The 25,334-nt window shown below is 38.0% G+C and overlaps 1 long non-coding RNA gene across 1 annotated transcript; it reads right to left on the bottom strand.

Annotated features, from left to right (window-relative positions):
* Positions 1–832: 832 nt before the first annotated feature.
* LOC116528998 lies at positions 833–24,324 on the bottom strand. Its single transcript, XR_004259326.1, has 2 exons — positions 24,097–24,324; positions 833–3,507 (listed from the first exon to the last, which is right to left on the bottom strand). It is a non-coding gene; the product is annotated as an uncharacterized LOC116528998 (long non-coding RNA).
* Between the last annotated feature and the right edge of the window lie 1,010 nt (positions 24,325–25,334).

The raw sequence follows: 25,334 nt of genomic DNA on the forward strand, positions 1-25,334 counted from the left end.
GTGAAGCAAAAAAATTTCATTTATGCTGCCTCAGTAAACTTATTCCAAAAACCTTTTAAAATATTCCATCGAAGTAGTTGCTCCATCATTGATACACTTACACAATTTTCTCTTAAAATATTGTTGTTGCTAGATTGACTATTGCTACTGTAATAAAAACTACATGAGGGTAAGGAGCATGTGCTCTATAAATATTAAGTGATTTTTGAGAAGATACATTCTTTAGTGCATATCTTTTTCTGGTATACGCAGAGGTACATGCGTGCACACACACATGCACACAAATCATTATATATTTAACTATTGAAACAGGATCTAGAAAATACCATAAACTGAGATACACTGGAGACCTGTACTTTCATTCACCTGTAAATCAACCTCCCAACACTGCCTATTTTAATTATTTCTTAAAACTTCAGCATTTTTTCTATATTAACAAGGAATACAATTTTGTTGCCAGGTTTTTTTCCTTCTGAGATAGAGTCTTGCTCTGTTGCCCAGGCTGGAGTGCAGTGGTGCAATCTCAGCTCACTGCAAACTCTGCCTTCCAGGTTCAAGTGATTCTTGTGCCTCAACCACCTGAGTGGCTGGGATTATAAGTGTGTGACACCATGTCCAGATAATTTTTACATTTTTAGTAAAGATGGGGTTTGCCATGTTTCACGGGCTGGTCTTAAACTCCTGGTCTCAAGTGATCTGCTCGCCATGGCATTCCAGAGTGCTAGGATAACAGGTGTGAACCACCGCACCCAGCCCATTGCCAGATTGTTTTACATCTGTTATTTTGCCATTTTTAATTATGGAGTGAAGAAAAAATGAGAACCCAGCGGTATGTAGCCTTTTGTGCTTTATTATTTAATGAGAAATCTCAAAGGAGACCTCTAAACATCTCTCATCAAGCTTAGTACAATTTTTCAAAATAATAGATTAAGTATAATATGATTTTAAACTGCACATAAAATTACAGAGGCTTTTCTCCATGTTTATTTTATGGCTACTTAAACTTTTTTGCTAATTTTGATATGTTCACATTCTTATTAGCCATGTTTCAGGTATATATGGTGTATAAAGTTCATTATTACAAAAGTGATATAAATCTGTATTTCAAATAAACTTAAATTTTTGGAAAGTAATTGGTTTGACTTCTTTCCAGAAATAATTTAATAGTCTTAAAAAAAAAAAAACTCACGTTATGGCTAACGAATAGTTTATGAGACTTTACCTCTGTTCTTTTCTTGTGGTTGGCTTGTGTTTGTATTATTATTACCTTCAATTTTTGACTTTGTAGTAGGAATATTTTTTCAGCTACCTGTTCATTTTATAAGGTTAAATTGTATTAAAATGGTTAAATCTGTGAAAGGGGAACATGTAGACTGCAATACATTGCAATCCACTGAATGGATGAGGACACCTGTGGTAGAAACTGCTGGCTGTTCACCATAATTCGTTTCCTCTTCTTGAGCAAATAACCAGGCTACATTTCCTGGCTTGCCTTGTGGTTAGGGCTGGCTCTGAGACTGAGTCATGACCAATGGAAGATGAGCTTCAATAATGTGTACCACTTCCAGTCTGGTCCCATAAAAAGCCTCCTAGAAGTGATTCTACTTGGTTCTTCCTTCTTCCTGCAGGAAGCGATGCAGGTGGCTATGCTGACCATAAGCGGAAGTTGGCAGGGCCTCCTCTGAGTGATGGCATGTCTTGAGCTGTCCTGCTGATCTCATCACCAGAATGTTAGCTAAGCAAGAACTAACTTCCTATCGTGTTGAGACATTACCTGCTTGGTCTATGTGTTACTGCAGCCCAACCTGCCTGAACTGATGCTACCCCTAACACACCCTCAGCACTGTTGAGCCCTTAGCCTTCCTTCAGGAAGACTCACAGTCCACAGGTGGCGGGTGAGAGGTAACTCTCTATATCTGCACCAGAAGAGGACACCTGGTGTCATTCAGATTTTAACTCTTAGTTAGGCTTTCTTTTCTTCTCAGTGTTTAGCCTAAAAGTCAATAGAAATAGCAGTTCTAGTAATTTTTTCCTAGACTCTTGGATTTCTTACACTTCCCTTAGCAAACTGTTGCTTTAAGAAACTTGGCTCTTTGGGTTTCACATTTCTTCACTGGGTCAATGTTGTAACTGCTATAAAAATGACAGCATAAGTAGGAGTTTGGTATTGGTAGGGTTGTATTATTCTGAAAGAAGGTAAAAAAGAGATCTGATACTCATTCCATTGTCTGGCAACAGAAATAAAAGCAGCATGAAATATGTGACTTTAATGTATTTTTCATTGCTCATGTGCCCTTATATGGGATTTCCTGACTGACTTTCTTTATGCCATAGTGTCCTAAGTTGTTAATTTGACATATGCAAAGCATTTCTTGTGTTGCTACCATTTTATTTCTTTTTTTAAAAAAATGAGTGATGGGAAATAGAGCTCCATCTAAGTTCCAGTCCCATTTGGTGTGAGACTGGGCAACCTGATTCAGCCCAGATCTAACTCTTTCTCATTGGGGTTAGTTTTTGCTTAAGTTAGCCCTTCCCCTCCCTTCCCACCCATGGAATAAATCACCAGTGCAAAAGAGAGTGACAGTCCAGTTGACACACTGCCACTAAATAGCTTCATCCTATTTTCCTGGCCCCTTCCCCACCTGCCCATCTTCATCGTATACAAATGGATATTAAGCAAATCTATGACCATCCAAAGCAGACAGCATTTTTAAAATGAATAGGGCAGGCTCAATCTCTACCCTCTCGTTGACAGAATTAAAACTGATGAGAAAGTGAAACATTACTGCAAATGTTTGCTTAAGAATGGGGAAGTTGGGCCCGACCCCTCCGTATTGCCAAATGTTACATGGAACATCGTAAAATCAAATTCTCACATCTTGTTGTCCTCCCATTAGATCACATTAAACTCTGGCAATGAGGCCAGCCCGCCTTGGTGGTTTTCTGATTTGTGGTTTGCTCTTGGCTTTCCTTGTAGGCTTTAAAAATGATTTTATTTTGCGAACAGTCAGTGATAGCCAGACTCTAGAGTAAACTTGCCTGAGCCAACATTTGCAGTAATAACATTTCACGTTATCAAGAGTTTCCTGAAGGACTGCAAAGAATGAAAACAAAGAAGAGCTTTTCTGGTAGTGGTTGTTTTTCTTCAGATGCTGGTAACCTCCCTCGTAGAGAGGCTATGAATTTAGGCTTTGAAGAGCTCCTCACAAGCATCTACAGTTCTTTGCCTTTAAGGTGAAACTAGAGAACTGGAACACATTTAGGTTTTCTTGTTCCCTGGCTTGCTGGACATGTAACTGATTCTCCCTTGTCCTTTTCTTGGGTGGCTTTTCTGATTATCTTGTTCGATCTTTCGTAGCGTGGGAGGTAGAGGGTGGTGGGCTTGGCAGAGGTTGCTCTGGGTCAAGAAGGGGAAAGTTCAGTTTAGGTAAGTCCAGCTAAGTATTCCAAATAAGGACTTTCTCAACGATCCTCACAGTGTTTTTCTCCAAAAAGTATTTATGCTGCCTGTATAAAGAAAATGAAAAGTGATCTTCAGAATAAAGTGTACAACTGGTTTTCTCAGTACTTTGATGCTGATGGGGATGACGAAAATGGGGATTATGTCATAATGATTCATTAATTAAAAATAATAGGTAAATAAGCTTATTATATTAAAAATGAATGTCAGATAGGTACACATTACCTTGAAGTGTTTTAAGATCAAATTTTTTAATCGTTTATTTTTTAATTGTGGTAAACTATGCACAAGAGTCATCATTTAACCATTGTTTACATTTTTTGTTGTTGTTGTTTGGAGATGGAGTTTTGCTCTTGTCACCCAGGCTGGACTGCAATGGTGCGATCTCGGCTCACTGAAACCTCTGCTTCCTGGGTTCAAGCTGTTCTCCTGCCTCAGCTTCCCAAGTAGCTGGGATTATGGCGTGCACCACCACCCCTGGCTAATTTTTTTTTGTATATTAGTGGAGACGGGGTTTCACCACGTTGGCCAGGCTGGTCTTGAACTCCTGACCTCAGGTGATCCATCTTCCTTGGCCTCCCAATGTGCTGGAATTACAGGCATGAGCCACTGCGCCCGGCCCATTTTAACCATTTTTAAGTGTACAGCTCAGTGGTTTTCAGCGCACTCACATTGTTATGCAACCTTAACCACCACCCATCTCCAGAACTTTTTTTATTCTTGCAAAACTGAAACTCCACACTCATTCAACAAGTCCTCATTTCCCCCTGCCCCCAGTCCCTAGTAACTACCATTATACTTTTGGCGTCTATGAATTTGACTGCTTTAAAATATCTCATGTAAGTGGAATCGTACAGCATGTGTCCTTTTGTGACTGGCTTGTTTCACTTAACATAATGTCTTCAAGGCTCATCCATGTTGTACTATGTATCAGAATTTTCTCGTTTTTAAAGGCTGAATAACATTGCATTGTATGTATGTACCACATTGTGTTTATTTATTCATCTATGACTAGACTTGGGTTTGCAGGCTTACTTTCATTAGACAGCATCAGTACGATTTGAATGGCAAGGATTGATGTTCTGAAGAGTAGAACTTGAATAACTATGCAAATTCCCTCTGTTTGAAATTCTTATAAGCCAAGCCAGACTAATAAAATTATATTGATCAATTTGCCAACATGTATTTACTGAATGTCATGTTCTTTTCTATTTCTAGTTTTATTTTTGTAGAGATGGGGTTTTGCTATGTTGCCTGGGCTGCTCATGAACTCCTGGGCTCAAGCCATCTGCCTGCCTTGGCCTCCCAAAGTCCTAGCATTACAGGCATGAGCCACCACACCTGGCCACCTTTTTTTTCTCTTTAATAATATAGTCTTTTTAAAATTACAAGATATAGCATTGCAAAAAACTATACAATACAGAAAAGTATGAAGACGAATATAAAGAGAACTTGATAAATTGTAGCCCTGTTAATACTGTGAATATTTTGGGGATATATTGTACCAAAATGATATCAATCTAAATATAAGCACGGTAGATATAGATGGTGATTTTTAAAACTTACATAGAATTGGGAACAGATTTGCATGCTTGCAAACTGCTTATGTTTATTAGCAATATATTTGGGACATACATAAATATAGTTTTATATATTAAAATGCTTTTAAGCATTTTAAATTGTGGAAACTTTATATGAACTTTCAGAATATTAATTTATAAAAATTGGAACATTTCTAATTTAAGTGGTCAAGGGAAGTCTCCAGAACTCACCAGCTGAGACCAACAGCTAGTTGCAATAGTTTTTGAGGCACCCCTCAGAGACCCCACAATTCTGTTATGGATTGAATTGTATCTCGTAAAAAGATGTCGAAGTCCTACCCCCTAGTTCTTTTGAATGTGACCAAATGCTTACAGGGTATTTGCAGATGATCAGGTTAAGATGAGTTATCAGGGTGGACCCTAATCCAACATGACTGGTGTCGCTACAAAAAGGGGTAATCTGGACACAGACACAGGTACATGCACAGGAAGACCGCCAGGTAAAGATGAAGGCAGAGATCAGAGTGGTGCATCTACAAGCCAAAAACCCCAAAGATTGCCAGCCAACACAAGAAGTAGGAGAGAAGCATGAAAGAAATTCTCCATCACAGCCCTCAGATGGAACCAAGCCTGCTGACACCTTGATCTAAGAGTTCTAGCCAACAACTGTAAGACAATAGATTTCTGTTTTTTGAAGCCACCTAGATTTTGGTACTTTGTTATGGAAGCCCTAAGAAATGAATATAGACTTCCAAAAACATGATTTGAAACCACTACTTTATGTCATGATTGTAAAAGTCTGCAGGTATTCCACTGTATGGAAGTATTTAATGTACTTAATCTGTCCTTATTAATGTACATGAATAGTCAGAATATTCGAGTATTTTAAAATATGAAGCTGTGAACACCCTTTGAGGTAAATCTTTACATATGCCCTGGTGTTTACTTAAAATAATTTATCAGAGGAAGAATTGTTGGATTAAATAATAAGAGTATTTGAAATTTTGATATTGCTGCCAACATGCTCTCTAGAAAGCCTGTACTAAGTTATTCTCCTGGATATCAGGTCTAAGAGTATATATGTTTTTCTACATTCTTACTGGATCCTGTCATTCTTTTTTAAAATCTAAATTTAGTTTTAATTTTTACTAAGGGAATATATGAAGGTATCTTAAGTAGGTAAATTTGTTTTACACGACACAGAAAACAGCAGTACTTGCTGCACCCTTCTCCGCCTCTGACACTCCTCCGTGGCAACCGCTTTTAATTCTCATAGGTATTTTTTTCTGTTTTTTTTTTTTACACTTACATTTGTAAATATCTTGCTTATATTACTACTTTTAAATTTTTTCAATTTTAAATATTATTTATTGACTTCCTATGATGGAAGATTAGGAAGTACCTCTCTCATATATGCTCTCCCCCATATTCCTAAACAATTGATATCACAATTTTAGTTAAATCAATATTCAGTATATATTATTATAACTGTATTTTTCATTTTTGATGGAGTCTTGCTCTTTTCACCCAGGCTGGAGTTCAGTGGCACAATATTAGCTTGCTGCAACCTCTGCCTCCCGGGTTCAAGTGATGCTCCTGCCCCAGCCTCTTGAGTAGCTGGGATTACAGGCACACCCAGCATGCAGGGCTAATTTTTGTATTTTTAGTAGAGACGTGATTTCACCATGTTGGCCAGGCTGGTCTCGAACTCCTGACCTTAAATGATCACCTGTCATGGCCTCCCAAAGTGATGGGATTACAGGCATGAGCCACTGCACCAGCCCAGTGATTATAAGCAGAACTTTCAACTGAGTCATATAGCATGCTATATATATATATTTAAGACTCCCTGTTCAGGATACATCATTAATTCATTTTTTTCTTTGCTTACCTTTTGTAAATATGTTACTAATTTGTATGAAAACTCTCTGCCTGAAGCCTACATATCTTTGCAATGAATTTTAACACTGTCCTATCGGTTTAATTTTTTTTAAAATTATCCTTCCAGTAATCATTCAACCTCCTGTACCTTACTTTCTAGATTTGCTGCATATTTATCACTCTGGATTTTCCTTCACAGTAATCCTGAGGATTTCCTTTGCCTCTATTCTGTGTTGTATCTCCTGCTTCCTGGATCCTGTATCTTCCTGTTATCTTGATTTGCTACCTTGCTTTGTTGGAATTGTTCCCACTGAGAGAGTAACAGAACCTTCCTCTTGTTTTAAACTTCAATGAAATAGTCTTAATGATTCATCAGAAGTATCATATAGGTTTCTGGTGGTAGCTTCTCTCAGTTTTGAGGGAATGTGTTCTCCTTCAGGGTCCACAAGGGGGCGTAGTTTTAAGGACAAGAACTTCCCAGTGTGGTGACCCCCTCCCATCTCTCTCCATCCAGGAGATTTAACGGTTTATGTGTTTATGTTTGAATTTCACTGGCGTGGGAAGAAACTAAGAGTCAATCACCCCAGTGGAAGTTTAAAGGAACTCCTTTTATTGGCCAAAGGAACTTGGGGAGGTGGGAATTTCTCCTAGGATAAATTTCCCTGCTCCTTCACCCACACAGAATTTCCACCTCTCTGGAATCCCCTCCCACATAGTAGGGGCTCTCTTTTCCCTCTGGTGTCCACTTCCACCCAGTGTGGAAGCTACTATTCCTCTGCTAAACTCCATCTTTCTCTCTCAGTTCCCCTCCACTCAGTGTGGAAGCTGCTTTCCTCTCCTGGATTCCATCTTGCTGGATTCTCTCACTCCATGTGAGAGTTAGTTGTTTCCTTCTCTCTCCTTCTCCAGTTTCTCTCTCTCTCTATAAATAAATCACTTTCTACAAACACTTTTGAGTCTGGCATTTACTGCACACTGCACCATGGTGCACTCTCTCATTCTTGTGGGGGCAGGAGGCCAAGAACATGGAGAAAGCTCTCAGGGGAGCTGAGGGCACCCTGAACCCCTGAACCCCAATATAACAGTTTGCTGAAGAAAAGCTTTTCTTAACAATAGTGATCATTAAGTTATAGCAAGTGTCTTTTCTTGTGTATTAAGGTAATAATATAATTTTTTTTCTTTTTTAAGCTCTTGGTGTAGTAAATTACACTAAAAGACAGACTAATGTTAACCTATCCTAGCATTTCCATGAAAAAGACTTCTAGTTCATGCTATAATTCTCTTAATGCACTACTGAGTTAAAATTTCCAATATTAGCTCTCTGTCTGTCTATTATTGCTATATTGGAATGCGTGTGATTTTTGCGCATTGATTTTGTATCCTGAGACTTTGCTGAAGTTGCTTATCAGCTTAAGGAGATTTTGGGTTGAGACAATGGGGTTTTCTAAATATACAATTATATCATCTGCAAACAGAGACAATTTGACTTCCTCTCTTCCGAGACAATTTGACTTCCTGTCTTCCGAGACAATTTGACTTCCTCTCTTCCTATTTGAATGCCCTTTATTCTTTCTCTTGTCTGATTGCCCTGGCCAGAACTTCTAATACTACATTGAATAGGAGTGGTGAGAGAGGGCATGTTTTTATTGTGCCAGTTTTCAAAGGGAATGCTTCCAGCTTTTGCCCATTCAGTATGATATTGGCTGTGGGTTTGTCATAAATAGTTCTTATTATTTTGAGATATGTTTCATCGATACCTAGTTCATTGAGAGTTTTTAGCATGAAGCAGCATTGAATTCTATCAAAGGTCTTTTCTGCATCTATTGAATTAATCATGTGGTTTTTGTCATTGGTTCAGTTTATGTGATGGATTACATGTTACAAAGCGAATAAAATACCTAGGAATACAACTTACAGAGGATGTGAAGAACCTCTTCAAGGATAACTACAAATCACTGCTACAGAAAATAAGAGAGGATACAAACAAATGAAAAAACATTCCATACTCATGGATAGGGAGAATCAATATCGTGAAAATGGCCATACTGCCCAAAGTAATTTGTAGATTCAATGCTATCCACATCAAGCAACCATTGACTTCTTTCTCAGAATTAGAAAAAACTACTTTAAATTTCATATGGAACCAAAAAAGAACCTGTATAGCCAGGACGATTCTAAGCAAAAAAACAAAGCTGGTGGCATCCTGCTACCTGACTTCAAACTATACTATAAGGCTATAGTAACCAAAACAGCATGGTATGGGTACCAAAACAAATATATAGACCAAAGAAACAGAACAGAGGCCTCAGAAATAATGCCATACATCTACAACCATATGATCTTCAAGAAATCTGACAAAAACAAGCAATGGAGAAAGGATTCTTTATTTAATAAATGGTGTTGAGAAAACTGGCTAGCCATATGCACAAAACCGAAACCGGACCCCTTCTTTATACCTTATACAAGAATTAACTCAAGATGGATTAAAGACTTAAATGTAAGACTTAAAACCACAAAAACCCTAGAAGAAAACCTAGGCAGTGCAATTCAGCACATAGTCACGGGCAAAGACTTCACGGCTCAAACACCAAAACTAATGTCAACAAATGCCAAAATTGACAAATGGGATCTAATTAAACTAAAGAGCTTCTGTACAGCTAAAGAAACTATCATTAGAGTGAACAGGCAACCTACAGAACGGGAGAAAATTTTTGCAATCTATCCATCCAACGAAGGGCTAATATCTAGAATCTATAAGGATTTTAAACATATCTACAAGAAAAAAAAACCCCATCCAAAAGTGAGTTAAGGATATGAACAGATACTTTTCAAAAGAAGACATTTATGTGGCCAACAAATATATGAAAAAAGCTCATCATCACTAATCATTAGAGAAATGCAAATCAAGCCCACAGTGAGATACCATCTCATGCCAGTTAGAATGGTGATGATTAAGAAATCAGGAAACAACAGATGCTGGAGAGGATGTGGGAAAATAGGAAAGCTTTTACACTGTAGACAGTGTGGTGATTCCTCAAGAATCTAGATCCAGAAATTTCATTTGACCTAGCAATCCCATTACTGGTATATACCCAAAGGATTAAAAATCATTCTACTATAAAGACACATGCACACGTATGTTTATTGCAGTACTGTGCACAATAGCAAAGATTTGGAACTGACCCAAATGCCCATCAATGATAGACTGGATTTGAAAAATGTGGCATATATACACCATGGAATACTATGCAGTCATAATAAAGGATGAGTTCAAGTCCTTTGCAGGGACATGGATGAAGCTGGAAACCATCATTCTCAGCAAACTAATACAGCAACAGAAAAGCAAACACTGCATGTTCTCACTCATAAGTGGGAGTTGAACAATGAGAACACATGGACACAGGGAGGGGAACATCACACACTAGGTCTGTTGGAGAAGTGGGAGACTAGGGAAGGGATGGCATTAGGAGAAATATTTAATCTACATGATGGGTTGATGGGCGCAGCAAACTACCATGGCACATGTATACGTATGTAACAAACTTGCATGTTCTGCCCATGTATCCCAGAACTTAAAAGTATAATGAAGAAAATAATTTCAGTATTTTTGGGGAGATTTTTGCCTCTATTTATCTTTGGGTTTTTGGGTGGGTTTCTTTCTTTCTATTTTTATCTGGTTATGATTCAGAGTGATGTTAAATTTGTAGAATGAGCTGAAAACATTCCATCTTTTTCTATGTTCTGTAACAGGGTAAATAATACAGTAATGATCTGTTCTTTGTAGGGTTTTTTTTGTTTTTTTTGTTTTTTTTTGGTCTCTTTTTTTTCTTTCACTTCACGAACTCACAGGATTTTTGTAGGTTTAATACAATGTGCCCATAAGATTGTCTGGGCATTGTGCCATTTCTAGAGTTTTGATTTCCTCTAAAGTTTTTTATAGTTATTGGTCTTAGAGTGTCAGCTCTTTTTTGAGTCAACTTTGCTTACTCAACTTTTCCTACTAAATAATTTATTTCAACTAATTTTTAGATTTGTTTGGCATAAATTTGTATATGAGTTCTTATGATTAAACATTTTTCCCACATCATTTTTTCTATTTACTTATTTTTATCTTTTATTTTAGGTTCAGGGGTACATGTGCAGGTTTGTTATAATATAAATTTGGTGTCATAGGGGTTTGGCATACAGATTATTTTGTCACCTGGGTAAAAAGTAGAGTACCAATAGGTAGTTTTTGGATCCTTATCTTACTCCCTCCCTCCACCCTAAAGAAGACTTCACTATCAGTTGTTCCCCTCTGTGTCCATGTGTACTCAATGTTTAGCTCCAACTTATAAATGAGAACATGTGGTATTTGGTTTTCTGTTCCTACATTAGTTTGCTTAGGATAATGGGCTCCAGTTTCATCCATGTTGCTGCAAATGAGATGATTTCATTCTTTTTTATGGCTGCATATATTCCACAGTGTATATGTGCCACATTTTCTTTATCCAGTTTATCACTGACGGACATTTAGGTTGATTCCATGTATTTGTTATTGTGAATAATGCTATAATGAACATACAAGTGCACGTATTTTTAGGGTAGATTAATTCATATTCCATTTAGAATATACCCAATAATGGGACTGCTTGACAGAATGGTAACTCTATTTTAGTATTTTGAGAAATTGCCAAACTGCTTTCCATAATGGCTGAACTAATTCACATTTCCATCAGCAGTGTATAAGGGTTCCCTTTTCTCTACAACCTTACCAACATGTTTTTTTTTTGACTTTTCAGTAGTAGCCATTGTGACTTGTGGGAGATGGTATCTCATTGTGGTTTTGATTTGCATTTCTGTAATAATTAGCAATGTTAAGCATTTTTTCATATGTTTGTTGGCTCCATGTGTGTCTTCTGTAAAAAAGTATCTGTTTATGTCCTTTGCTCACTTTTAAATGATGGTGTTTTTTCTTATCAATTTGTTTAAGTTCCTTACAGATTCTGGATATTAGACCATTATCAGATGCATAGTTTGAGAATATTTTCTTCTATTCTGTTTATACTGTTGATAGTTTCTTTTGCTGTGCAGCAGTTCTTTAGTTTAATTAGACACCATTTGTCAATTTTTGTTTTTGTTGCAATTGCTTTTGGCACTTCTGTCATGAAATCTTTGCCATGTCTAATGTGCAGAATGGTATTCCTAGTTTAGGGTTTTTATAGTTTTGAGTTTTATATTCAAATCTTTAATCCATCTTGAGTTGATTTTTATATATGATGTAAGGAATAGATCCAGTTTCAATCTTCTGCATATGGCTAGACAGTTATCCCAGCAGCATTTACTGAATAAGGTGTCCTTTTCCCATTGCTTGTTTTTATCAGGTTTGTCAAAGATCAGATGTAAGTGTACCACCATTATTTCTGGGTTCTTTAACCTGTTACATTTGCCTATGTGTCTCTATTTGTACCAGTGCCATGCTGTTTTAGGTACTATAGCTTTGTAGTGCAGTTTAAAGTCAGGTAGTGTGATGCCTCCGGCTGTATTCTTTTTGCTTAGGATTGCTTTGGTTATTCGGGCTGTTTTTTGAATATTATAACTCTTACCTCTGTATTTTATGTCTCCATTTTTCTACTCATATATCTTTGTACTATATTACTATTGTGTTTTGGGATAATTTTTTAATCTCAACTTTCCAGCTAAGTTATTTGATATTCATATTTTTTCCATTCTTCTATTTAGCCTATAAGTTGAATTATTTAAATCAATAGTTATACTTTAAATTTCTAATTATTTCTAAAATAATTTTACTTTTTTCCATACCATACCTGATCTATTTTATGGACACAATATTCTCACATCTCGTTCTCTCTCTGTCTCCTCCCACCCCCACCGTGTGTGTGTGTGCGTGTGTGTGTGTGCGTGTGTGTGTGTTTCTGCTGTTTCCTTGATGTAGCAAGTATTCATTAGTATCATTTTCTACATCTTCCTTGGTGAGAGAAAGTTCATGCTGCTGCGTCATGCATCACTTCCATCTCTGCTATTATGCCATTAAGTTTCTATGCTTATTGACCAAGGCCTAGGGTAGCCAGTGAAAAAGCCTAAATGAAATCCACAGAACAGGTTTTTTCCTCCTCATTAAGTAGCCGTCTTCTCAATGGAGAAGCCTGTGGTGAGAATTCAGTGGAACATAAATATTCTTCTACTCTGCCATTCTGAGGAGTCCATCAATAGGTCTTTTCTCCAGACTTTCTCACAACTAATTCTCTAATCCTTTTTCTTTCCCATCCATGACTGTCTGGATGGGAAATCATTAGCTCTTTTGCATGGACTGTAGATTCAAACCTTTCTCTCTCTCCTTTCAGGCAAAGTGTAGAGCCAGATGCACTATTTAAAGTTTGCTCATTGGGTGTACTTGGTTTCTCAAGTTGCCTGCTTGCCCTCTTCCAAGTGGTACTTTCCTTCTTTTCTTTCTTTCCTTTCCTTTCCTTACTGCTTTAAAAACTTTTTTTGGGGGGCCGGGCGCTGTGGCTCAAGCCTGTAATCCCAGCACTGTGGGAGGCCGAGGCGGGTGGATCACGAGGTCAAGAGATCGAGACCATCCTGGTCAACATGGTGAAACCCCGTCTCTACTAAAACTACAAAAAATTAGCTGGGCATGGTGGCGCCTGCCTGTAATCCCAGCGACTCAGGAGGCTGAGGCAGGAGAATCGCCTGAACCCGGGAGGCGGAGGTTGCGGTGAGCCGAGATCGCGCCACTGCACTCCAGCCTGGGTAACAAGAGGGAAATTCCGTCTCAAAAACAAAACAAAACAAAACAAAACAAAACAAAACAAAACAAAACAAAAAAATTTTTTTTTTTTTTGGATGGAGTCTTGCTTTGTCATGCCTGTCTCCACCTCCCAAAGTGCTGGGATTAGAAGCGTGAGCCACCTGGCTAGGCCAAAACTTTTTAATAAACTTTCACTTCTGCTCTGAAGCTTGCCTAAGCCTTCCTTCTGCTTTATGCCCCTTAGTTGAATTCTGTCTTCTGAAGAGGCAAGAATTGAAGTTGCTACAGACCCATACAGATGAGCCACTGATAACTTGGTTTAACTCAGATCTCTTCCACCACTAACATATTTGGTGCCATGACCTGGATACTGTCCTATGCCTCACCTTCTTCAGCTGGAGACATCCGACCCCTCATGCATGGCTTCTCTCTCTTTATGTCTTTCTATCCTGCTTTCTCTATGTATGTTAAGAAATGGCTTTGCACAGCCACGTGGACTTTCCACCTTGAGGACAAGTCTGCTTCCTTGTTTTCGCTTTGCATGTCATGTGACTTATACATTTCCTGTTGTTTGCGCACGGTGGTTCTGCATTTGTGCCACAGGACAAGTATGGATGCCTGTGTGGATATTCCCTGAGGTTTATATTTCTACCAGATCAAGTGAGCTTTAAACCTTCCTCTGATTTTTCTTTCAACTAAAATTGTCTCTGAAAAAAAAAAAAAAGATTAAAAAAAATACATAAAATTTTGCTAATTGAACATATTGATTTTTCTGATTGTCCTTGTATTGGGCTACTTCTAAGTGGGGGCTTTAATATGCAGCAGTTCAATTTTAGCTGGTTCCAGCTACAAACCAAACTGACACTTCTTTCTTCTTCTTCTTCAGTCAACTAGTTATAGGGAACACCTCATAAGGCCGTGTGTATTAGTTTATGGAGAGGTTGCAATGTAGCAAGAGTATTTGGTAAATACATATTTCTCAAGAGGGAAATAGCTTGCTCTGATAATTTTAGGATTTACCTATCAACACTTGCTGGAGTGTCTGTATATTATCTGCATCTGCAACAATTTATAAATCATTACATGTACTGGGTCGTAAAGCCAGAGCTTCTTGAATTGCAGCCGCCACTGGCTTTCAGAGACTTCTCTTATTCTAGGCCTTACTAAAAACTGGCAGCTTTAACATGTACTCACTTTGGTAGATAGTTACATGAATGGTCCCACTTAATGGCTGCCATTATCTATACACTTTGACTTATAACTTTATAGTCCATTTTTATCCGTTGTTGGGCTTAGCAGTGAGACTTGCATTGGTCAATAAGATAAAAGATAATTTGACTGAAGAAGAAGCTGAAAAATGTGCTGTGTGATTGTTTCTTTTTCCAAATCTTGTACAATATTAGGTTGCTGGAAGATATGACACCATGTGAAAAAGAGCTGAGTTTTCTCAGCTGAGACTATTCCAGAATAGTAAGTTCCCAGTTGACTGATAAAACAATTATAAATGACTTTCGTTTTAAGCCACTAAATTTTGATGTAGTTTGTTTTATAACAATATTAAGGTGCTAGATAACTGACACAATTGGTAGATGGATAAGAGGAGCACACTCAGATATCGAACTCATACACATTGACTTCTGAATGGAAAGGGCCTATCGAATACTACCTTTTTCGTAGCTGTAGGGTTTTCAAGCCACATTGTCTTATCTTTCACTTTGGAGATTCCCTACAAAACCTCAGAAAAATGGACTCCTGAAACCCTCTCTGAAATGTCTTTCAAATTTTCAATCTTGTTAGCTGACACTGTGGCACACCACTGACTCGCATCTCCTTTCTGCCTTCCAGACTCTACAAGAACACATCTCATTGTCAGAATCTAAATCATATATGAACCTAAACTGCAAAAGCGCCTTGCACATGTAATATTTAGCTTTCTAGAGCTTGACATATGGGACCAGAATATAGAATAGAAAGGACTGCGAATAGATATCGAATACCAACAGATAATATTTATCCATTCATAACCCGCAACTTGAGAAAACACTGTTAGACTGAATCCACCTTTCCAGCCTTAACACTCACTTTTCTTTTTCTTGGCCAACCAGATTCATTCTTCTCTGTACTCATGTCACACTAAGCAATTTGCTCTTTTCGGCTCTGCCTGTTTAAATCCTGTTGATCTGCCAGGGTTATCTAAAAAATCATTGTGTCTAATTAGCTTTCAGGAATACTGTATTAATCTATTCTCACACTGCTCTAGAGACATGCTTGAGACTGGGAAATTTATAAAGAAAAGAAGTTTAATCGGCTAATGATTCTGCAGGCTATGCAGGCTTCTGCTTCTAGGGAGGCCTCATAAAGCTTACAGTCATGGCGGAAGGCAAAGGGGAAGTAGATGCATCTTCACATGGCTGGCAGGAGAGAGAACAAAGTGGGAAGTGCTACATACTTTCAAACAACCAGATGTCTTGGGAACTCTGTCACAAGACAGCACTAGGAGGATTGTGCTAAAAACCATCAGAAACCACCCCCATGATTCAATTACTTGCTCCCAGGCTCCTCATCCAATACTGAGGATTACGATCTGACATGAGATTTGAGTGGGAACAGAGCCAAACCATATCAGATACCTCCAGAAAGAGAGGCTTTTTCTCTCCTTTAAAATTCTTTCATGATTTGTACTTCTTTCATGATACTTCTCCTATTTCACCTGGCATTACTGTAATATTTGCACATCTCTAATCACCTTCTTCTATTGTAGAAAGACCTTGGGAATAGGGATACATTTCTTAATTATCTTTGTGTCCCATGTTATGTTAATAACATATTTTGGACAGTGTGTATTCTCTATAAATATTAGTTGATACAAATTGAAATATATTCACAGACAATGTCAGTGCTTGCTAAATATTGAGTTGAATATGGATGGTACTCACTCCCAAGCAGCTTACAGACTGCTCACTTTGGACAATATTTCTGCTCCGTACCTTCGAAGAAGACAAAGTTTATAATACTTTAAATGGGACACAGTTAGTGATTTGGGTTCTCTCATAACCTACTGGGACAAGATTTGGCAGGAGAGGTATAGGGAGAAGTAAGGAAACTTATTCTCTTAAAGCTCATTTTTAATTAATAAAAGTTTTGCTACAAGAAGTACTTCACCCATAAGAAAGGACTAATAAAATATTCACAAAGCTGCTTTATTTCCCAGCCAGTCCTAGCTTAAGCACAGTGAAAAAGAAGTTTTTCGGCTACATTACTTTTCATAGGATGTACCTTGTCTTCTTAGTTCTGCAGAACATGCAGCTTCCTGGTTCATGTTATTCTCACGTTCCATGATACTGTAATTTGTGACATCCCTTCCTGCCTTCTCTTTCACCTTCTAAAAGGGGAGGCTACTGATTGATTTTCACTCCAGGTGGGCTATCTTTATAATTGAGTTAGCTGTTGACATTCATGGAATTTTTCCTTTGCCATGTTCTATTAATAGGAGGAAATGGGTGGAGAAGAACCTTATGTGCCATATTCTATTCAGATTCTGGTTGTGCTTTAGGAAATGGAAGAAGCCAAGAAGGAAAGGAAGAGGCGTAGCCTGTGGTCTTTGAACCCACCAGACTGTGAATATATAAATTTCTCTACTCGGTAGGCCTGAGTGAGACAGATGTTTTGCAGGCCCACAGAGGATGATCTTCTCTATATGAAAACATAGATGTCAAGTGCTGTATTCAGCCATGAGAGATGACTGCCCTCTGTTGTTTCAGAATTAAGAAAATGGAGACTCAAAAAGCTGGGTGCCAATGGAAAAATCAACAAATATAGCTGTCACTGAGGAAAGCAGTGCAGTAAGATTTTGTTTTACCCTTTGCCAACCTCAGCTCACCAATGTGCAGGCTACATATGTTTAGAATTAGCAAGTAATGTTTTATCCTTCATTTCTCCATTCCCATCCCCCACTCTTTCAGTTGCTTATTCAAAATGGAACTAAGCTTACAAGCTTCATGGAGGTCACCCACCTCTCAATACAGGTGCAATGGAAACAGCTCCCTCCTAACGTAGCTCTTCCCTGACCACCTTGCTCTCTGACTCTCATTAGGTCTGGAGTGATTTTATTTTCACAGTTCTTTGGAGGGCTAATGAGCTTTTAAGAAACACCTGCAGCAACTCCAGATTCTACACAGCGACTTCAGTTTTCAGAGAATGTTTTAAAGAGTACCTGGTTGGGGGGCAAATTCCTTGCCCAGATAAATGGAATTGCAGCCATGAGAGCAACTTAATCCAACATCCACATTCACTTTTTTTTTTTTTCACTGATATGCCCAAACTCTAATGCCTTCATTTCCCCTTCATTTGCAACAGCAAAGCCTCCTTTACCAGAAAAATAAATGTGCAGTTGGCAAGAGCTGAATAGAGGTCTGCTTAAATGATTTTTAATTTATGTTAAAATGCTAAGAGCAGTTTTCCAGGTCCCCAATGAATATCTCACAAAATGAAGTTTTTCAAAGCCTACCTTTAAAAAAGGAACTAAAAGATTTAAAAACATTCCCTTTAATTTTAGCTGCCCCAACTGTATCTTTTATTCCTGCCCTACTGGGATCAAACAGCTGGTTAGGAGTTTATACTCACTTGGTCTTAGTGCTCTGGTCTGAAAGTTAGAGACCTGTCTTCTACTCCTGCTTCCAAACAAAAAGCTGCGTAAGTTTGAGCTTATCAGTTACTCTCTATACTTCCTTCTCTCATAAAATGGACAGTAACTTGGATTTAAAGTATGTAAAGGATCAAAAACACTTTTAAGAAAATACCTAGTTTTTCTGGATGCTTTTACACTTGTGACATGTATTATTTCTTTTAATTGGTATCTGCTTGGAAAGAAATCACACAGTAGTTGACCATTCAGACTTGTCACCTTTTTTTTTTTTTTCATTTTAAATTCAGGGGGTACATGAGCAGGTTTGTTACCTGAGTATAGTGTATGATACTGAGGTTTGGGTACAATTGATCCTGTCACTTAGGTACTGAGCATAGTACCCAATACTTAGTCTTTCAATTCTTGCCACTTTCCGTGCTCCCCATACCAGTAGTACCTGGTTTCTGTTGTTGCCGTTTTTATGTCCATCAATACCCAATGTTTAGCTCCCACTTATAAGTAAGAACATGCAGTATGTGATTTTCTGCTCCTTTGTCACTTATGGTAATGGACTCTAGCTGCATCCATGTTGCTGCAAAGGACATGATTCTGTTCTTTTTTATGGCTGTGTAGTGTTCCATGGTGTGTATGTACTAGATTTTAAGAATCCGGTCCACTGTTGATGGCCACCTAGGTTGATTCCATGTCTTTGCTATTGTAATTAGTGCTGTGATGAACATGCAAGCGTATGTGTCTTTTTGGTAGAAAGATTTGTTTTCTTTTGGGTATAAATCCAGTGATGGAATTGTTGGGTCAAATGGTAGTTCTTTCAAGTTTTTTTGAAAAATCTTCAGACTACCTTCCAAAGTGGCTGAACTAATTTATATTCCTACTAATGCCATTAAAAATGGCGCCCTGCTCTCAGTTATGAGTCTAGAGAAACGTCTGCAGCTTTTCCTGGTGTCTTTCCCTTACAGCGTCTCCAAGTCTATCCCCAAGTTAGCTCCAGAACTTGAGGGAGACAAAGTGTTCTCCCTTGGTCTGGGTTGCTCAGATCCCCAGTAGAAAGATAATCACAGAGGGAGGCTTTCTGTGTTTCCTACATATTGGGATTCACTCATTTTTTTCAGCCTGATGCTGTTATGGGGGCTATCTGTCAGTATTCTCTTCTCCAGGATCTGGGTGTCCTTCATAATTCTGGGGGATTCCCATTTTTCTTTTTAAATGAAAGCTCACAAAGTTGAACTTTATGTACTATCTTGCTATTTTCAAGTAGCCGGAATGTGCTAAAAGCCTCTAATCTGCCATTTTGGAAAAAACAACTTGTCAACTCTTGAGACTCTCGATTATTGATTATTATGGCCTAATTTTTAATCTAGGCTAACTTTTATCTGCCACTTAATATGAATCAAGGTTAAAATTTCAACAACTGTTTATTGCACAAAGATGTAGTCATCGAGATACACACCAGGATAAGTGTTTGAAGAATAAGAATTATCTCAAATGTTCAAACTAGGTCATTAAAGTACTATGAAATAGTTACTTATCCACTGCATATTTTAGTTAGGTTTCAAAATATTTCTAGTACCGTCCTAAGTTCTGTAGGGGATTCAAAAGTCACATAAGGCCTTGTCATTATGTAACTTACAGTATACTTTTGGGTACAAAATTGTTATGTGTGCACACACATGTGCCTGGGTATATGTAACACAAATGACCCACTTTAAATGAGGCATGGTAATTTCAAATGTAAGCAGCTCAGAGAAGAAAGACAGCATTGGAAGTATAAATGATCATGAAAATCTTAGACTTTGGATGCATGACAGAGGAGAGAAAGGGAATTCTAGAATGTGAAAACAATGTGAAAGACAAACGAAGGAGCTCTATGGTCTGATAGTCAACTCTCCAGGAGAGGCATGTTCACTTAGATGGCTCAGATTTAAAAATCAAACCAAATTGAACTTACCATCATTTTTTTCTGAAACTCACTTGTTCTATGTTCCATAATTCAGCAGGACCCTAGTATTCACCTAATTTGTTAGTCGGCTCAGCTGCGCGTCATCCTAACATCTCCCATTCCTATTACTTCTATCTTGTCATGCTTTCTCTGTTCTGGGGCTGCCTTCTGAGAGCTCCCAGGATGCTCATTTCCTGAAGGACTGGAATAAGAACAAGATTGTTACTGACCCCATCTCCCACCACTTATTTAAATTCTTCTCTCTCATTGTCTCCCTTTGAGAAGTTTTGCCCTTGAATTCCTCATCTTGGGCTAATGTTTTCAAATTAGTTAATTGATTTAGATTGGCTACCCAACTCTATTCAGGCACTTCCTTGAGTTAAAACTTCTGGACTAATTTCCTAGTTTCCTCACAAGACAGTCCATCTCTGTCCAGCCAGAATAGCTAGGATAACAGAATCTGGCTACAGTCTCAGTTTCTTAATCCCCTCTTGTTTATTTCTATTCTGTCTGCCTTAGTTTAGGCGTTCATAATCTTTTGCTTCGTGTGGTCAATTGAGCTAATATGTTCAGCAAGTGTTCATTCTCTCTTTCTTCTCCCTATGGGTAGAGAATCCTACTGTGTCCTGTAGACACTGAGCTTGGCCATGAGACCCTGGCTGGTGGAAGGTGGATAGAAGGGCTGCTGTGCCAGCTGTGAGTAGAGGCTTTAGGAAATACTGCATGTTTCTGCTCATCCCTACTACCTCCCTGTACTCCTGCCTTCTATCAATAGAAGAACAGAGAAGATATTGCTCTTTCATCATGGATTTGGAAATGGAAAACTCATGGAGCACACATGAGTCTGCCTATGTAGTCTGGAGCCAAGCCTGCCCCAGCCCAGCCAAGCTAAAATAGACCATGGCTGACCCATAGACCTGTAAGTAAGAAACTAATTTTGCTGTTGTAAGCCACTAAGATTTTGAATTGTTTAGTAAAACCTGACATATATTCCTGAATTTTTATAAAAACCTCCTACCTTATCTTCCCAGTCTTACTTTCCTCCCATCTACCCTTCACATTAGATTAAATAAAAATTCTTCAATAGCTCCAATAGCTCCAATGTTCCACAGGATAAAAATCCAAAATGGAATAAGAGACCCTTACTTGCCAGCCTGACCTGTATTTCTGTCTTGCATTTTCAGCTCTGGTTATACCTACCTACCTAATGTTCCTATAATTCACAATGTTTTCTCCCAGTGTCCTGTTTTGCAAATGCAGTCAACTGTTTCAAATACCTTAGCCCATATCCCCTCCCTCTCCCACCTGATGGATGGGCTGATGAAGAGCTGATGAAGCCCTTTCTCCTGCAAAACTCACAAGGTTTGAGTGTTGCCACTTCTAGAGAGCCTTCCCTCAGTCCCCTAAACTCTCGAAACTACTTGCCTAATTCCAAGACAGCAGACTTTGTTGAAATAGATTATTTTTATACCTCTTTTTCAGTTTGGTGAACAATTTGCTGATAGGAAGTTTGTCTTTTCATCTTTTTATTCTCAGGACTTCACATTTGTTTCATACATTAAGCAGATTAAATTTAATTAATTTCATTAAATGTTTTAAAAAATTTTAAATTCAATTTTTAAAATTTAATTTCATTAAATCTTAAAAATTTAATTTCATTAAATTTTATTAATTCTCAATAATGATGCTATGGATATTTAGCTGATTTTGACATTTAATCTGCTTAATGTCCCTGTACCTGGTTGAACCACTTTCACTTAAGGTACACATACCACAAATTTGAACCACCTTCTCTCTCACCAAGGTGTTACTTCTGAAACTGTATTTGAAACAGTAAGTGGATACAACCATGTAACCAATGCCCCATCAACAAATAAAGCATTCCCAACATCCTTCTTCTTTCATCAGTCGCTACAAACACTTCCCAGAGAGTAAGTATTTTTCTAACTTCTGTCACCATAGATCTGTTTTGCATATTTTAGAACAATGTATAAATGGAATTAGATAGTATGCCCACTTTTATGCCTGGCTTCTTTCTTGCTCAACATTGTAATTTGTGAGATTTATTCAAATTATTGTGTACAGCAGATTATTTTTATTGCTGTGTAGTACTTCCCAGTATAAATATATCACAATTTTTCTATTACACTATTAATAATTATTTAGGTTGTTGTCAGTTTTGGGCTTTTATGAATAAAGGTGCCACAAACACATTTTTGTACATGTCTTTTGGTGCACACGTGAATTTCTGCTGAGTAAAAACCTAGGAGTGGAATTTCTGGTTCATAGGGCATTTTATGTGTTTACCTATGGTAGATACTTCTAAACTCTTCTCCAAAGTGACCATATCAAGAGTTCCTCTTGTTTTTATGTACTCATCAGCTCCTGGTCTTGTCAGTCTTTTTACTTGTAATCATTCTGGTGGACATGTTGTGTCGTTAATTTGTATTTCCCTGATGAGTAATGACATTGAGCACTTTAAAAATATGTGGGTCCTTTTCCTTTCTTTTAAAAAAAACACATTTAGATATCTTTTATGAAATCTCATTTCTCTTTTGGGTTATCTTTTTCTTATTTATTCATATGAATTCTCTTATCTCATAAAATGAGTTGGAAAGTGTTCTCTCTTTTTATATTCTTTGGAAAATTTAATGTAAGGGTGACGTTATTTCTAATTTATTCTCTAATAGTCAGTGAACATAGCACATGAGCAGATGAGCCCTGGAATCAGACTGCTGGGACTGAATCCAGACTCGGCTACTTTCTTATCATTGACAACCTTGGAAAAGATACACAACCTGTTTCTGCCTCAGCTTTCTCATCTATAAAATGGGGATAATAAAAATACTTACTTTATAAAATCTTTGTCAGCATCTTTGAGTCACATGTAGAATTCTCAGTACCATTTCTGGCACACAGAAGGAGTTCAATAATTATTATTTATCCATTTATTCTATGTTTTTGCATATGGTGCAGTCTTTTTGAAGCTGAAGCCATGCCCTCCTTATGATGTTGGTTCAATAATAAGCATTCCATGGGTTCAGGAAGTAGGTGGAACCTTTCAAAGCAATGCCAAAATCAAAATCTTCTTTACAGTTGGTCTTTCCTTAGGCATATTTTTTCTCCTTTCCTTTTTCTCTATTTTGTGAGACGTCAAGGAAGAGACGTAAGAAGCTTTCTGTGGAAATAGTCCCCAGAGAAAGACACGGATGGTACTTTCTTGGGCTTTGGGCAATGTCCCAGGTGGGTGTGGGTCCACATGGCAAATATTCCAGTGCTTAGAGGGGAGTTTGGACTTTTGATTTTTACTGCCTGGTAACTAACCTCAGAGATCTTCGGGTTTTCTTTTTAACAAAAGGAAGCCCAGCCTTCCCAGGGTGCGGTTTGAATTCCTGATTTGGTGGTTGTTCCAGCCTCTGAAAATTTTATGCAGCTTTAAAGTGATGATAGTTACTGCTGTGCAATTTTTTTCTTTTTCCTTTTAACCTTTGTGTTATTAAAATGCCACTCAAGTGGAATGTTTGTTTTTAACTGGCTTATATCTCAGATTTAAGATCTCACATAGATCTCTGATGAACTGTGAAACAATTAATATTACATCTTCATCAGAGACACTATGGAAATTAGGGTTAAACAGGTCTTCTTGTGGTTTTCTCTAATCTTTTCCCGGCTTTACTGGTTTCTCTGTCTGCTCTCCCTATGTCTTCTCTCAGTCAGCTCTTTGGAGTTTGAAATGAATGATCCATTCCAGACCTCCCCTATCTACCCCCACCCCAACATACGCACATTCCTCCTCTTGCACAGTTCCTGAACTATAGTCCTTTATATAAGAGAGGAAAAAATAGAAAGATAATAACACTTCCGTAGATTCGCATAGCTCACATGTGTCTGGTCTCCTGAGGAGAAATCGCTCCACTCAATAAATCCCATGATCCAGCCACAGAAATCTTTGCCATTTCAAGAATGATTTTCATGATTCTGTGCTTTTGCTTAAGACTCAGTTGTTTGAAATCCTACTCATCTTCCATAGGACATTCATCAAATGTCGCCTCGTGATGTCATTCTGATGTCAGAATGGGGTTCTTTTTTGAGTTCCTTTTGCATTTTGCTTATGCTCCTATTGTAATATTCTGTCAAATCCCAATTCAGAATCCTGGGTGTGCAAGCAATGTGATTTTATTTTTCTGTCACAAGTTTGTATCTTTTATGGTCAAATCATAGATATTTCCTTCCTCCTCTTCTAGGGATTTTATCTAAGTACAGATGTGGTAGACACAGAATCAATGGCTCCAATTCTTCACCTTTCTTTTTACAGAGTGACTATTCTGATCTCTTGACTCCAGATTTGGCCACGGGACTTAGTGGGATATTAGCAGATACATATCAGTGGGATATTAGCAGGCATAATGTGATTAGAGGTTTGAAACATATGCAGATTTGGACGTGCTGACCTTTGTACCTTCACTGGCATCATAGGAAAAACCAGCCTCAACTAGTCCACTATTCCTAGAAAAAGGGTAAGAGACGTGTCCAGCAGAATTTATCCCACTCCACCTCAGCCTAGATCAGCTAACTCTCAGCTAACATGCAGACACATTTGCTAAATAAGTAGTTACTATTTTAAGGCACTGAGTTTGGGATAGTTATGCAGCATTTTTCTAGCAAGAGCTAACATCTATTGTGTAGATTTGGGGCAAGGTAATAGTATTTTAATAAGACTTTTATATTGTTTGATATATCTTTGTTCTCATCTACTTTTTGGTCATCAATCCATTGAAATGGCTGTTATGTTTTTCTCATACTGACCAATAGGTCTTTAAAGCTCAGATCTCTCTCTCAGCAACTTGTTATTTTCCCATGCCTTACTGGACCATGGAAAACTCGGGCTGTCCAGGGGAGTTCTGTTAGAGATTAGTTACCCTGCCCTAGATAAGGTAGCTCTGAAGGACCTCTCAACTCCCTGGGATTCACAGGAGAATTGAAACATAGTTTCCTCAATAAGCCAATTACATATCTGAGCTTTGCATTGTTTCTTTCCCTAAGACTCAGTCCAAGGGAGGTTCTGGTAGAGGGTAGGAAATAGGGCCCCTTATCATAGAATCAACCTAAGTGTAGATTTT

Source organism: Sapajus apella, unplaced genomic scaffold, assembly GCF_009761245.1.
Source record: "Sapajus apella isolate SASKATOON/1434 unplaced genomic scaffold, GSC_monkey_1.0 scaffold61, whole genome shotgun sequence".
In the NCBI taxonomy this organism is placed as follows: Eukaryota; Metazoa; Chordata; class Mammalia; order Primates; family Cebidae; genus Sapajus; species Sapajus apella.